At 35.5% G+C, this 16513-nt stretch overlaps 1 long non-coding RNA gene across 1 annotated transcript; it reads left to right on the forward strand.

Moving 5' to 3' along the window:
• Positions 1 to 388: 388 nt before the first annotated feature.
• LOC137404537 (uncharacterized) lies at positions 389 to 11933 on the forward strand. The gene is made up of 3 exons (XR_010979699.1): positions 389 to 522; positions 11650 to 11712; positions 11826 to 11933. It is a non-coding gene; the product is annotated as an uncharacterized lncRNA (long non-coding RNA).
• Positions 11934 to 16513: the final 4580 nt, after the last annotated feature.

The raw sequence follows: 16513 nt of genomic DNA on the forward strand, positions 1-16513 counted from the left end.
GATCGCTTTATCACTCATGTTACAGCATTTCCTTTTCAATTGTAATGCGTTATTATCTTCTCTTGCTTGCTCTCATAATACTCATTACTACATATACTATGCGACTACTCACAATCAACATTACTTGTAGCTGTTTGTGAACCTGAGCACCTGTGCTTTTGTTGGTAACATTTTGGGTTTAATTTATGTTCACGAAAGGGAGATGTTATATTAGTTAGTCTTGTTTATGTATCTATTATTGGTTTCCGAGGGTAGGTTTCCGCCAGGGAGTCGCCATCTTGATATTATTTTCCAGTCACTTGTCTGATGCCAATAAAGCTGGACTTACATGTATCTTATTACATAAATGATATAACAGCTTTCTTCTCTTTAGGAAAGTCGAGGCATTAAAAGAGAGAGCTTGTACGAGGATCGACGTGTGTTTCAGTTGATTTCTTTCACGGCAGACTGTAACAGCTAATGTGCTCATTCTTTTTGGTTATTAATATATGTAAAGTTTTTCTGAGTACGTGATTCGACTACGTGAGTTTATCTTTTATTGGTGGCAAGTGATTATTTATTAGATAATATATTTTGTTGTATTGGTCTGCACATGGTCTTCTGTTTGTGTACTGCTTGGTCTACTTTGGCACTCAACTAATCACAGGTATTACGGAGTCACTGACTAAAGCACGTAGTACGCTAATACAGCCATATTTATTTAATCACACTTGGTAAGCATACCTGCCAACTCTCACGCAATCATCCCAAAGAAAAAATGAAAATGCGTGAGATTTTTGCCCCAATTTGCACAATTTTATATACCGTGGTATACTATCATTGATACATCAATTGCCCCAAAACCAAATCTCACGCATTGCCCCACTTTTGAGTTGGCAGGTCTGTTGGTAAGGTCATCCAACTTGTAGTAGATCCCACATAGTAGTGCTTGCAAGTGCCGTAAGTCGCTACATTAGCGAGAGGCAAGTGTAAAACTTCACTACAATACTTCAGTTGACATGATGTATTATCTTTGACTGCCTTATTGCCTCTGATCAAGCAAAAAAGAGCACAAATTCATAAAAACTCTGAGCTGAGGTTTTTACACATGCACATATATTTGCAAATATAATGCATACGTACACACACATATTCAAATGCAGTAAAATCAAATAGAAAAATTACATATGTCATGTGCTTGGGCAAGGATTCGCAAACAACATAATTGTATATATTTAAATGTACCAAATAAGGCCAAATATACATGTATCAAGTATATAATATTTACAGTCGATTTAATGAAGTTGCTAGAAACATACATATATAATTATTGTTAATATGAGTTTATTAGCGGTTAGCACCTAGTAGTGGAGCTCCTAGAAACACTTTAATGTCACATTCATATACAGTGCACCCTCGAGATATGATTGCCCTGATATACGATTTTTTCACCTTACGAAGTCGAACATTGTGAGATCTTGACCTCGCTATCTGAATTTTATTTCACCATACCATTTCGAGAAAAGTTTCGCCTGAGTTAAAATTTGGCAGTCGATGTGTTCATAACGCATGTCAAAATAAAATAAGACACCGGAATATAGTTTCCCGAAAACATTTTCAGAATGTTTAAAAGAGACACGATGATCGACTTCTCTCATATCAGCTTCCACGTGGAAAACTTCGTGTAAAATACACAGGCGAGAGCAAATATTCATTTGTTGCGTTTAATATATTTTACTATAAACTTTTAGTCAGCATACGTATATAACTACAAGTATCTATATTTAATTCGTTAGCTATGGAATCTGAGACCGATACAAACGTTACAAAACGAAGAAAAAATGACTTCCATGTCAACGAAGTTGGATGTCATAAATAAGAAGGCACCCGTATTATTAAAATTGTCAAGGAATATGATCGCAACCAATCAGCATATGCAATAATTATTAAAACAGTAACTCCATTGAAGCAAGCACAAGAAGGAGCTTACGACTGACGATTTGAAGGAGTTAGAAGGCCATGCACGTGATCAGCATTAAAAAAGAGTAACCATTTAGTAAGGGCGGGGAAGTAGAAGATACAGAAAAACCCACATCGGCAGAAATATTCCAAGTGTTTAATTCACTGATGTTGACTGGTACATTAAAACAATGGACGTATAATTAATATTATTTATCTCTTGTGTGGCATGTTTTTCATATTTTATTTGTTTCCTTTTGATTTTATGTTTTATTTTCTTGTTTACCCAGGTCTTTGCAGGTGGGCATGTTACCTCCTACGGGAATACTATTCATCGTATGTATGTAACTCATATAACTAGCTACTCAAGATAGTTGACACATCCACATTACTTTTTGAAACTTGTTAAAGCCCTGTCCTCTTGGGTATAAATACGTACAAACTTTGTACATATAGTTACATTGATTCTTGTACACATTTCATACAAGAAAAACTAGTGTAGCACCTTATTTGGATACTTCTACAAGCGTTAGCTATTTAGCAGTTTTCTGCATTGCACCAACATTTTTTTTCTTTTAAACCAGAAGAAAAATTGGACATGACTAGACAACTTCTTTTAGCCTGCTAAAATCTTCAAGTGTACAGAAACATAATTAGCATTGATGCGGTTTTGTCTCCTCTCTGCTTTATTCGCTACACGTACAAGCTAAAGTTACATTACTTCAAAGGTATGTACGTCCTGTATAACAGTAAATAAAATTTCATTTTTCTTTCCAGTAGCCATTAAATGGTCAGGTGTGTGAGAGGCCACTTTCGATATTTGCATCGCTCGGCCCTTTTTATTGAATTCTGGTTGAAAAAGGTTTCAACCAGACACGCTAAGTTTTATAATGAAAGTGAAGATAAAAACTTATGAAGGATGAAATTTCCTAATAAAAAGTTGAAATTCTGTAAAATAGTTCAAAATACATACTAAAACTTAGTTTTAAGTGTGAGTTTGGCAAGCTAAACTTATTCGAAGTGAATTCAAAGTTTATGTTATGCGTACCTTTAGAAGGTAAGAACTCCTTACCGTACGATCTGCATTTGGTACACAGATTACAATATTGCAGAATATAATCACCAGGTGCACTTAATACAATGCAGCTACTGTAGGTAACTATAGTTACTCGGGTAAGCATGCTATTTTGTTATTAATTTTCAATATGTACAGCATTTTTATAAAATTTTGGACGATTTTTACTTTTTTTTGCATTGTATAATTACAATGGTTTTTATACCCAGACATACGATTTTTTCGCCATACGTTTCCAGCCTTGGAACGGATCAATATCGTATCTCGAGGGTGCTCTGTATAATTATTGTTAATGCGGGTTTATAGCAGTTAGCATCTACTAGTAGAGCTGCTACAGACTCTAAGTTAGTAAACATGAAGCGAAGTAAACGTATGGATGATTACTTTGCCTTTTTGGCCATTGACCTTTTGAATGTAGAGCGGCTCCCCTTGGTAGATCCTACAGTTTGACTTTTACCTAGTTTTTTTGTTTAGTCTTTGCAAAAAAATCCTAAGCCTAGTGTCTATAAAAGTGCTAAACATCTTAGATGGTAAGTTATGACACTTGAGCTTAATGTCCTCTATGCTGGCAACCCTACCACAGCCATCGATCAGAGCTCTCCGAATGTTTCTATGTGATACTTGTTCTACATTAGCCCTGAAAATCTTTTCCCATTTCAGCATAGCATTATATACGGGTTTAGCAATGCAGCATAAAGCACCCATTTTATAGTCCTCAAGTTGAACCAACTTACTGACCCCATCTAATGCGTCCGAAGTTGATGCAGATTGAAAACATGTTTGGCAAACCATGTTTTGCATTTTAAGAGACTTCAAACTGTAGCCTGAAACGTAGTAGAGAGAATTTTCCTCATCATCAGAAATGTTCGATTCTAAAGACAATGACATCATGTATTGTGATGTTATCTGATCGACAGCTGGTTCGGGCTCAGTATGTGAACTCAATAGGTTACCAAGATAGTCACTTTCATCAATATCATAGCTACCTGTTTGAGGGATTTTCAAAAATAGAGCTGTCATAATAATTTTAAAATTATTTCTAAACTCAAGTAGTGTTGGAACTGGATTCTTGATCCTGACAGAGCTAAATAGGTTCTCAAGACCATCTTGAGTAAATCTTGAAGTGAGAAGAAAGTTGTGAGACTGGAGTAATCCCTCACACATGTCAAGTATAGATGTTGTGGACAGAATCACACCAGTCTGCACGGGTTTCCAATCACCTGCACCTACTTTCATACCTTGAATAACTACTATGAAGTCTAAATGACTCTACAGCTCAGTTGTACGACTCCATATTATTGTTAAATAGAGTCATTACTGGCTGCCTACTTGACATATAGTCAAACCATTTGTTAAATTTTTCAATGAACCATGCTTTTGACTCAAACTCCTCTATCTCACCTTTTACATAAAGAAGATTAAGCTCAGAGTGAATGCTCAAAGCTTGAATGATCCATTACTGAGCAAAGATGCTTTCAAGTTTTTGATAAGATGCGGAACATCCGCAAGAAAATATAGATGTACGCTAGCATCACTAGGATGCGTAACACTTGTGCAAGGCATAAAAAACTTGTTAACAATAATACCAAAGGCTGCTCACATAGCTCGATTAGAGGGACCCATATCTGAGGTAACAGATACCACATGTAACCCTATGCTCTCAGCATGGCTGACAATGTCCAAGAACATCGGCTTGAAAACAGCTCCTCACACAGCCTTACCTGTAAAGTAGTAGGCTGCTACCTGTTTCCACCTTATTGCCAGTCCTGCAAACATAAAAATAGTTGTTTAATAAACTTTAGTAAACTAATTATTTTGTAACATATCTAAAATAACAGGAATAAACATTTCAGACTTGGTTCAACAAAAACGAGTCACCAATTGTGACATGAATCAAATTCCTCATATTGACCTGCGACTTCTGACTTGCAAGCTAACCCAAACAGCCGGGATACATACTCTCTATGACCGACTTGGAAAATGATTTGCAACATGATTTCTGTTTACTTGTTTGTGTTAATAAATCTAAGACCTAAGATTATACCTTTTTAACATGAAACCAAGCCCATGCGTGGTTTTGCCTTTGTGTCCAGGTAAAGTTACATCACCCATGATGCTTCCGCTGGCTCGATCGTACTCTTTAGCTGGAGTAATCTGCAGCTCATCTAGTGTGAGGCAGCAGTCTCTATCAAAGGGAGACATTTTCTCAACCTGTGAACACTAAAGCCCTTTAGTCACATCAAAAATATTTCACATTTGAACCAAAGACAATGTTATAATTTTAAATAGGCATTTTTGATTTAATCAACATGAGTTTTTTAGAGAGCGAAGCACCACATCTTAGTCTGTAATAACAGAACTTTACCTTAACTTTCATATACTCAAACACTCTCTTGAGTACACCAGATGAAAATGGAACTCTCTGCATATGTCTTTAGAGTGTTCTAATAGAAGGAAGTGGTTGATTCTGCTCAAGCAACATGTTGTAGCCTGTGGAACCACATGCAAATCTTAGTTGCAGATCTTTTTTAATGGTTCCCGGGCTCCATTGAAGTCCTCTTGTAGATTTTCATCGGAGCGCTTCAAGGTGATCCTCATTAAACAACTTACTTACAGCTAACTCGGACTGCTTGAGTTTCTTGCGAAGATCAAAGCATCTCTTTTGTACCTTACACAAAATAGTAAAATTAATTTAATATATACCCATTACATCAAACATCAAGTAATACACATCAGTGTCAAATATAGTTTATAAAATCTACAAAAGTCTTATACCTTATCATTCTGAGCTTCTACTGAAGAAATATTTCTCTTCAGGGTGTTTATTGTATCCTAGTCATCTTCATTAATGCTAGTTGTATTCATTTCCACTAAAAGTAAAATGAAATAATTTTGTCAATGCAAGCTCAGTATATTTCGGTGCTTAAGTTAAGTTTTGATAAGTGGAAGATAAACAAACATATAATCAGAAGGTGGTTATACAAGTTATGAGTTATGTTAAGTTGTGCATATTAGGATTAGCAAAGAGTGCAAATTAGATGTGAAAGAAGACACAGAAGAATTAGTGATGCACAGAGGCAATGGTTAAGTCCCATCCAGAAGAATAAATTTCTTACACACATTTCCAATTACACAATAATAAAATAAATCCCAGCACTCCTTAAACACATTTCCACTGGCTATACTTACTTGCATGATCATCGCAAGCCTACTGATAAAAAATTTTATAAACACATATTATTCAAAATAAATGTAATTGTGTGTCAAAGCAAACGTGAACGAAACAATTTTGCAAACCAGGAGAAGATGGTGCCTCCAGAACTGAAACATCAGGTTCTTCTTCAGTGGCTGGGCATGGCTTACTGCTGGCATAATTGTGGTTAGAGGAATAAGCAATCGGTGGCCCTGAGTCATCTGCACCTCATTTTAAAGGTGGCTTTCGTCTTTTGGGAGCTGAACGATGTGGAAACAGAGTGGGATAAGCAAGATGCCGAAGTTTCTTCAAGCCATGTTTGCGATTAGGCTTGTAAATCTGATTTTAAAAGTGTGCCTGAAAAGTAATATCTGTATATTAGTTAGGCCTACATTATGTCTATACTGGTATATATATAGTTAATTTCAATAACCAGTTAATTCATGCGGAAGCTATGTTCACCATCAATGAATTCTGTAAATATAATACTTACATGACAAAGTCATGATGAAGAAGTGATGGCACCGTCTCGTCTCACCTTTTGTATCCACTTAATTCGCAATGTGGCATCTATAAGGAAAAAAATATCGTCATCATTTCCTTTACTTTCACTGCTTTGGACATCAGTTTGAATACCAAAGTACTCATAAACGTCCAAAATGTCTGTTACTTTGAAATCCGCAAAAAAGAAACGATGATTTTTCAGTACTTCTACGTTAATTACAGAAACCTTGGGCAATTATACAATACCATAGACTGATAAAATGTGCACGCTTTTTTCGTGAAATACGCACGACTTAATGGTTCTATTCTCTGTCGCTTGGCATTTTGCTTGCCGGTCTTAATTTTGATAAAAATAAGGCTTGTCAAGTTTTAATAACCATTTCAGGCCAAATTTATCTGTCTATTTACGTGTAATCCGATCAGATGGGTAAGGTTTAGGATATTGTCTATACTTTTCAAAGACTTGGTAACATATTTAAATAGGTTTATATGTGTTTTGTATCGTTATTATACTTAAACGACTCCATTGACAAATGGTTAAATTTGTTGATGAGATTTCGGTGCAAGGGTTTGCGATGGCCGTTGATGAATAAATTTTGTGAGTTGTGTGCATATATGTATTTATCATAAATCTCCCAAACAATCGTTCTGCTCGTGTTTGGTCATTGGATTATATATATATAGCTGGAGGCTGTATATCATTGGTCATAGCAACCGATATCAAAAAGTTATGGTATTTATCAAAGTCTTTGTATTTATATCTAAAGAATTATGCTGAATTTAAAAATCTAAACAGATTTTAGCTGGTTGTCATAGAAATAGATGTATATCTATAAGAAAATGTAGACCTATTACTTAATTTTGCAGATTTTAAAAATGGCTTAGCAGTACCGCAATATTGAGCACAGCCGTAGTACCATCAACAAAAATAATAACATTAACATATTGCACACCATCGGTCACTATATACTTCTATCTTGTAAATTTGAATGATTATTCTTATAACTAAATCTTATAAAATCAAATAATTATTCTTACAATTAAATATTGTAATAATCTTATAGGTAATATTGTAAGAATCGTTAGAAAATATCATCGTCATTTTCTTTACTTTCTCTGCTTTGGACATCAGTTAGAATACCAAAGTACTCGTTATAAGTGTCCAAAATGTCCGAGTCTTGTAAAATCGGCAAAAAAACCAATTAATTTTTAGTACTTTTACGTTGACTACAGAAACCTTTGGCAATTAGACTACAATGCCATAGACTGTTGAAATGTGCACGTTTTTTTCATGAAATGCGCACGACTTAATAGTTCTACTATTTGTCGCACGGCCTTATTGGCGTTTCGTTGGCCGGTCTTCATTTTGATTAGAAAAAGCTTGTCAGTTGTTATCGCGATTTTTGGCCAAATTAATCTGTCTATTTATGTATAATCCGATCAGATTGGTTAGTTTTAGGATATTGCAGAAACTTTTCAAAGGCTTGGTAACATATTTAAATATGTTGATATGTTTTTGTATCATTATTATACTTAAACGACTCTACACAAAAATGGTAAATTTTGTGATGGGACTATTGTTCAAGGGTTTGGTAACGACCGTTAACGGATGATTTTTCGGCATTTGCGTGCGCATATGCATTTATTGTGAAGCTCCGAAACATTCGCTTCACTCGTGTTTGGTCACGGGATAAATATCGTATAATTGGGTCGCGGTCACAGAAACCATGGTTAAGTCGCAAATGACGAAGTTGAGTTATCCGACTTTAAAGTTATTCTAACTGAATTTATAATGTTGGTAGCGATTTCTGTAACACATGCATCTGGATCAATCAAAGAGTGATTTTTCTGAATCTGAAGTCAGTTTAGATAATAAATGTCTTTAACCCTTAGAAAAAAAACCTTTAAAACCGTTGCTATGCTAAACAGGAATTACTGAAAAATGGCGTCCGACAAACGTCATCGTTTCTTTTTTGCCGATTTGAAAGATAATTCTGACATTTTGGACACTTATAATGAGTACTTTGGTATTCCAACTGATGTCAAAAGCAATGAAAGTAAAGGAAATGACGATGATATATTCCTAACAATTCTTATAAGATTAGTACAATATTTAATTGTACGAATAATTATTCGATATTATAAGATTTAATTATAAGAATAGCTGTTCGAATTTACAAGATCGAAGTATATAGTGACCGATGGTGTGCAATATGTTACTGTTATTATTTTTTTATAGCTTTTGTCGATCATATTACGGTTGTGCTCAATATCGCGGTACTGCCTAGCCGTTTTTAATATCTGCAAAATTAAGTAATACATTTGCTTATAAATATACAGCTATTTCTATGACAACCAGCTAAAATCTGTTTAGATTTTTAAATTCAGCATATGGTTTTGGATATAAAGACAGAAATCTAGATAAATATCACAACCTCGTAATATTGGTTGCTATGACGTTTTGAAATGTAAACAAAATTGTGCAATGGTTTTTGTTTCTCAAACTTTAACACCAGTTTTCTCGGAACCATGTTTTCGCACTAATGGTAAACGTGCATTCCGTTCATCGACCATAAAATCTGCTGTGTAATTAAGCTAAAATCAAATTTTTTTTGCAAAATAATTGTGAGAATTTTCTCCTGCTAATTTAGATAACTCTAAATCTTATAATCCCAAATTAACCATGGTTTCTGTGATCATGACACATATCACTTTGAGTACAATCGATGAGTGGAACTAAGATGGCAACCATATGGTCACGTGATCAAATTTTTGCGTTACTAGCATGGAAAAACTCTTAGCAGAGATACATCATTGTGCGCACCCGTCGCAAGGATCCATTCTGTTGGATCCTTGCGATCAGCGTACGCATGTCGCGCGATCGTCGTGCGTTGACGTTTCCATATCACAGCTGGCCTACGCACGACGTCATGCGCCTTGTTGCGCGCCTTGCGCTGTCATATGGAAACCAGGCTTTACACTCAATAGCTCTGCGTTTGTAGTCTGTTTTCAATCTCACCCAGCGACTCGTCGGCGTTGGTAGTAGCAGTCGAAAACTTTAATTCAGTTTAACATTAATTATGGCCTGATTCCACAAATCTAACCAATGGCAGATACAGTTAGTTCTCATCAAGGGAAACTTATGAGAAAACCCTTTCAGCAATGGAGGCTTCTCTCCAGCAGCATTTAATGAGGGTCAATTATCAAACAACAATATGGCAGCTGGCATTTCAACCATTAATCATGCCATCTGATCTCACAAATCATGGCTGGAGCAAAGACAATGATGGGATTTCTGTGCAGTGGTTTCCTGATAGACACAAAGCCATTCCTAGGCAGTTTGTCTAATGGACTAGTTGCTCATGCAAAAAGAGTAGATGTGAAAGCCGAAGCGCTTGCAAAACTGCATCTTTAGTTTGCACAAGTCTATGTGGCTGTATAGACTGCAGCAATGAAATGCATGATGAGACTGAGGATGGTAATCATATAGACAGTGATGATGAGCTTTAAGATTATGTGTAATAGTTTTATTAAATACTTTGCAATATGGTTTCTAGAATCTATTGAAAGTTTTAGATGTATCATGATAAACAGACTGTGTACCTTATTAAACGAGCCATATAATATATAATATAATATAATAATAACATAATATAATAATCATTCAATGTACCAAGATACACATACAAAGTCCTATGATATTAACTAATCATTAACGATTACGCTACTTTTTATGCAGCGGATACGCCACACAACGGAATTTTGCACATTATGAGACAAATTTAATTGCGTCTTGTTTTAAAAAACTTGCTGAACAAATATATCAATCTTGTATCAGTGTAAAACAATGTTGAGTAATTTGTGGACAAACGCTTACATAATGCAATACCTTAAAGAAACAACCTGATATTTAAATCAACATCAACTTTACAAAGGAGAACTTTTTAAAGAACTCATAAATTAAAAAAGTTCTGTGGAGCAACTAATTTTATCTGAGCGCTAAAAAATGTTCATAACGTTTGTAGCGCATATCTCTGTTGTCTAAGAATTTTTACCGCCAGAAACCCAACTTGTCGAGTTCACGCAATGTATCAACAACACTGCCTAGCAACTTGCTCACGACGGTGTGTATTTTCTGTGACTCACGTTTGGGTCATTATCTGGCCAAAACAATTTCACCAGACTAGTTAATTATCTTAAATCGCTTAAAATTATTTCTGTTGTTCCACGAAATAGGCATCTCTAAACAGTGTTATTAAATTGCTTTAGCAAGTCAATGTTTTAAAATTAAACTCGTATAAGTATTAAACATTTAAAATCAATAATTTCTGATCAGCTAATGCTCTATAAAGAGCTTAGGTTGAATCCCCCCAATTTTTTTCTCTTACCCTCTAGCTGGGCTAGTATAGTGTTATGTTGACCAGTGTTAACTGAGGTTCAGTTGCTAATAAAGCTGTCTAATTGAAATGATGTAATTGAAAAAAGATCTAACACTATCTATCTGCTATCTGTTTATGAAATGTAAGCTCTATATAAAACTAGCCACTTTCTTTAAATTTCAGGGCTACAAGGAGAAGAAACAGTGGATCGCTACACAACTACCACTGTCTAAGACGATTGTTGGTTTCTGGCAATTGGTTTTGGAAAATGCCATTTCAGTCATCGTTCCGCTAGATACTAGCCAAATAAGTTGAATCAAAATCAGAGGTTTTGTGGCGAGGCTTAAAAAGTAAATGGAAATTAAATATTGGCGAATAAACAATTTTCAGCACGCCCTGGTCTGTGTAGCATTAGTATGCAGTAGTGTTCCTAGCACTTGAACAGGCTAAGTAGTTTTATTTATAGTTGCCATCTCTCCATTTACACTAGCATAGTGATGTTATTACACATCTCTATTAACTAGAATATTTATGTAGTCCCTAGATTTATTCACTTTTAGATTTACTCTAATCAAGTTAAAGGAGACACTGTAAGAACTATTGAACTATTGGTAACTGAGAAGGTGGGTTCTCATTAAACTAGCTTGAAATACTGATTGTAATCTATATGATGCAATGCAGACATCTCTACCTTCAATACAACAAATCTGCAGAATGTATAATTGTATTTGATCAGGACAACAAGACAGTACAAGAGTTGGTAGTGACTGCATGGCTGATTGGAGAGCTCCCTGATCCAAACCACTTCCTCTCACTGATGGAAACATTAGAGAGACTAGAAAAAACAGATGGCTGCCAAGAGCATGTGTGTTACCTGCATGTAAGCCTTATCTATTTTTGTTAATCAAAATACTTAACCATGTGATAGTTGGAGTAATGCCAGCTATTTTTCAATGGTGATCAGATGCAGCAAGTGTGCCAACGATTTGCACATTTATTAATAAGAATTTCTTGAGCAGCCAGATTTTATCTAGGTTCTGTTGTGTAGTCCTCAAATGTCCAAAGGGTTTATTCAGGATGTCCCGATATTATACCATCAATTGTTTCAATGTGTTACAAAAGCTAAGTTTAACATGGTGCTGTTTATCTTCTACTTGGATCTAATCAATTTAGATTAGTCAACTCTATGTAATAGCTAAAGTTGTTCGTTGGTCAACTATCACATTACGTTTCATTGTTTGCAACTATTCCCAGGTTCTGTATGTTAGTTAAAACCTTGTCAGACATAATTATTTCTGTAAATGCTAAGTAGTCAAGTGTAGATCTAATTTAAAAGTTGTTCTTCTGTTATGATGATTGCAAAGTATATATCTGGTTTGTGTATACCCTACAGGATGAAAATATTCGATGGTTATAAAAATTCGTGATTTTGCGAACAGTCAATTCCGCGAATTATTAAACTCCACCACTAATTAGTTCTATTTTTAATCACAAGGGAGAATGACTACTGCTTCAAATTAAAAACTAGCCGCTAGGCATAAATACTAAACGTAGCTGAGTTCCAAAACCTTTTTAAAATCATTGCTATAATCATTGCTCTGAAATCATTGCCAATGCATCACATTTCTTTACAAAATTATTCAAAGTTGTCACAAGATATGCAGAATGGCGTCATCGCAAAAATAGCCGCAAGGCAGAAGTACTAAACTTAGCCAAGTTCCAGAACTTCCTTGAAATCATCGCCGGGGCTTCGAGATTTATTGCCATTGCATCAAACTTCTTTACAAAATTATTCAAGGTTTTCACAAGTTATTCGGCATGACTTTGTCATTACAAAAATCTCTCCTAGTCTTTTGACATTGAAATCAACTCCATCAATCTCTAATACCGAAGTTGAGGACGATCGTGATTCTGATCTGGACATTATGGTATGTATTTGATTTGCAGTGCAGATACGTTTTTCCATAATTACCTGCATTAGTTAATTATTTTGTTTAAAAACTGATTGCTTTCATTAAATACTTCAGCTATTGTTTTTGTACGTCCTTAACACTTATTAATATTTTTTTGTGTGTTCACTGCAGATTGAGAATGAAATATAACCTATTCCGATTACGAAAACTAGAGACAAGCAATAATATTCATCAAGGCAGGAATATTGGCAGAGAAGCAACCAGTCAGCCTAGACCTCTTCATCAACAACAACTCCTTGATATCGCTGCAGCAAACATGATTATATTATATATTTCATGTATAGATATGATATAATTTATTACAAACTTGAGTGTACAAATAAAATATTTCAAATACAAATAATATTTTACAAACGATGAGTGGAGTAAATATAAACAGTTTAGTCCATGTGGCGGTTGTCTAGCAATAAAATTAAACTGGTACTCTTGATAAGCACTTATCAAGAGTACCAGTTTAATTCATGAATACTAGCGTATAATGGTGCTCTCTGACTAGTTATTTTAGTAATAGCAGCTCTATATCGCTGTCACTGTTTTGGGTAGATGTTAAAGGCGATTATCTCGCTACTACATGGCTGGTAAGGAAGTTATCATCAGAACTCTCCTTGTGGCTTACTATTGCAAAGTTCTGCCGGTTGGCCAAAACTTTGTGCTCGTAAAGGCGTTTTTGTTCGTTTTTAAAACAAATATATTCTTCTCGTTAGCAGCTGCGGTCACTTCTACCTCAATTTCAAGACTTCCCTGAATGGTTGGTGATCTTCTAAGAATGACATCTATTACCCTTGCAGTCATTGTGCCTTCATTATGATGAAAAATCTCTCTCTCACACTAAAACAAATAACGAAGCGGTAGAGATGAAAAAAATAAATATTGCGTTTTACCGAAAAACTATAGTAAAATTCAACTAATTTAGTAAGTGGTTTTGAAGAAAACTCATTACTTACCACAAGTTGTTGGTTCATCAAAGGCCTCCAAATCAATGAATATTCGTGAAAACCTCTGATCGCAGCAAAAAAATTATAGCTTAGCACTATCGACTCGCAGTTGTAAGCTAATTAGAAACCGGAACACGCAATGTGCGCATGCGTAGGGTTAACTCTATTGCTATCCACAAAAGAGTCAACTCTTCATAGAGAGTGACAGTGTTCAGCCGCGAATAAATTAATCCGTGAATATGTATGAAATGGAAGTTTTCGCGAAATTTAACTCGGCGAATAAATTCATTCTGTAGGATATCTGCTTTGCATATGTATGCTTTGTTTACCGGGAATTCAACTACTTTTCATAGCATTTAAATTATTTTGTAAAGTATGCTAAGGCACAGGGATGGAAGCACCAAGTGTGGAACCTACCTCTATGTATACAATGCTGCAGAGAAGTTGAAGACAGCAGATAGTTTATGTTTATACTCCCGCAGTTATGGCAAACTGAGGCACCCTCAGTTCATCTCAGCTATATTAAGCGAAGATTTGACTGCGTCTTTTAGCAATTCTAAAATAATAATTTCATTGCTCCCCTAAAAGCTGGATTCCATCATTTTTATTTATACTATAGTTACATTTGATTTAAAATTATGAACTGTATAGTTGTGCGTGCCTTAGCCTTAGCTCAAACTCAACCACCAATAATTTTTTGTATTAAAGTTTTGTAAAAATCGAGAAAAATGTTCTCGCCTTTGATTACTCTATATTTTCTTGATTATGCATATTTTAGTGATCAATCCCTAACTTCCTAACCTCATAATATAAATTTTTTTTCTGTTCATTATTACAGAACCTGCACAGAAACAGTTGCAGCAAATTTAATTGTTGCTTTGTTTAATAGGAACAGTATGAATACTTGTACCAAGTACTCAAAGATCGTTGCAGTAAATTCAGAGACTATGTTAATTTTGGATAATCCAAACATCTCTAAAGAATGGATATGTGAAGTGAAATGAGGCTGTTTTGTTTGATTGTCTAAGGCGCGTGAAAAAGCTTGAAATTTAAAATTGTTATCATTTAATGTTTTTCACCTAAACCATCATGGTTCTATTGCAGTTATACTTGCTTTACACTCAGATACCTTAAAGGTTGACTTGCTTTACACGCAGATACCTTAAAGGCTGACTTGCTTTACACGCAGATACCTTAAAGGTTGACTTGCTTTACACGCAGATACCTTAAAGGTTGACTTGCTTTACACGCAGATACCTTAAAGGTTGACTTGCTTTACACGCAGATACCTTAAAGGTTGGCTTGCTTTACACGCAGATACCTTAAAGGTTGACTTGCTTTACACGCAGATACCTTAAAGGTTGACTTGCTTTACACGCGGATACCTTAAAGGTTGACTTGCTTTACACGCAGATACCTTAAAGGTTGACTTGCTTTACTCGCAGATACCTTAAAGGTTGACTTGCTTTACACGCAGATACCTTAAAGGTTGACTTGCTTTACACGCAGATACCTTAAAGGTTGACTTGCTTTACACGCAGATACCTTAAAGGTTGATTTGCTTTACACGCAGATACCTTAAAGGTTGACTTGCTTTACACGCAGATACCTTAAAGGTTGACTTGCTTTACTCGCAGATACCTTAAAGGTTGACTTGCTTTACACGCAGATACCTTAAAGGTTGACTTGCTTTACACGCAGATACCTTAAAGGTTGACTTGCTTTACACGCAGATACCTTAAAGGTTGACTTGCTTTACTCGCAGATACCTTAAAGGTTGACTTGCTTTACACGCAGATACCTTAAAGGTTGACTTGCTTTACACGCAGATACCTTAAAGGTTGACTTGCTTTACACGCAGATACCTTAAAGGTTGATTTGCTTTACACGCAGATACCTTAAAGGTTGACTTGCTTTACACGCAGATACCTTAAAGGTTGACTTGCTTTACTCGCAGATACCTTAAAGGTTGACTTGCTTTACACGCAGATACCTTAAAGGTTGACTTGCTTTACACGCAGATACCTTAAAGGTTGACTTGCTTTACACGCAGATACCTTAAAGATTGACTTGCTTTACACGCAGATACCTTAAAGGTTGACTTGCTTTACACGCAGATACCTTAAAGGTTGACTTGCTTTACACGCAGATACCTTAAAGGTTGACTTGCTTTACACGCAGATACCTTAAAGGTTGACTTGCTTTACTCGCAGATACCTTAAAGGTTGACTTGCTTTACACGCAGATACCTTAAAGGTTGACTTGCTTTACACGCAGATACCTTAAAGGTTGACTTGCTTTACACGCAGATACCTTAAAGGTTGACTTGCTTTACACGCAGATACCTTAAAGGTTGACTTGCTTTACACGCAGATACCTTAAAGGTTGACTTGCTTTACACGCAGATACCTTAAAGGTTGACTTGCTTTACACGCAGATACCTTAAAGGTTGACTTGCTTTACACGCAGATACCTTAAAGGTTGACTTGCTTTACACGCAGATACCTTAAAGGTTG

Source organism: Watersipora subatra, chromosome 9 (genome assembly GCF_963576615.1).
Source record: "Watersipora subatra chromosome 9, tzWatSuba1.1, whole genome shotgun sequence".
NCBI lineage: Eukaryota > Metazoa > Bryozoa > Gymnolaemata > Cheilostomatida > Watersiporidae > Watersipora > Watersipora subatra.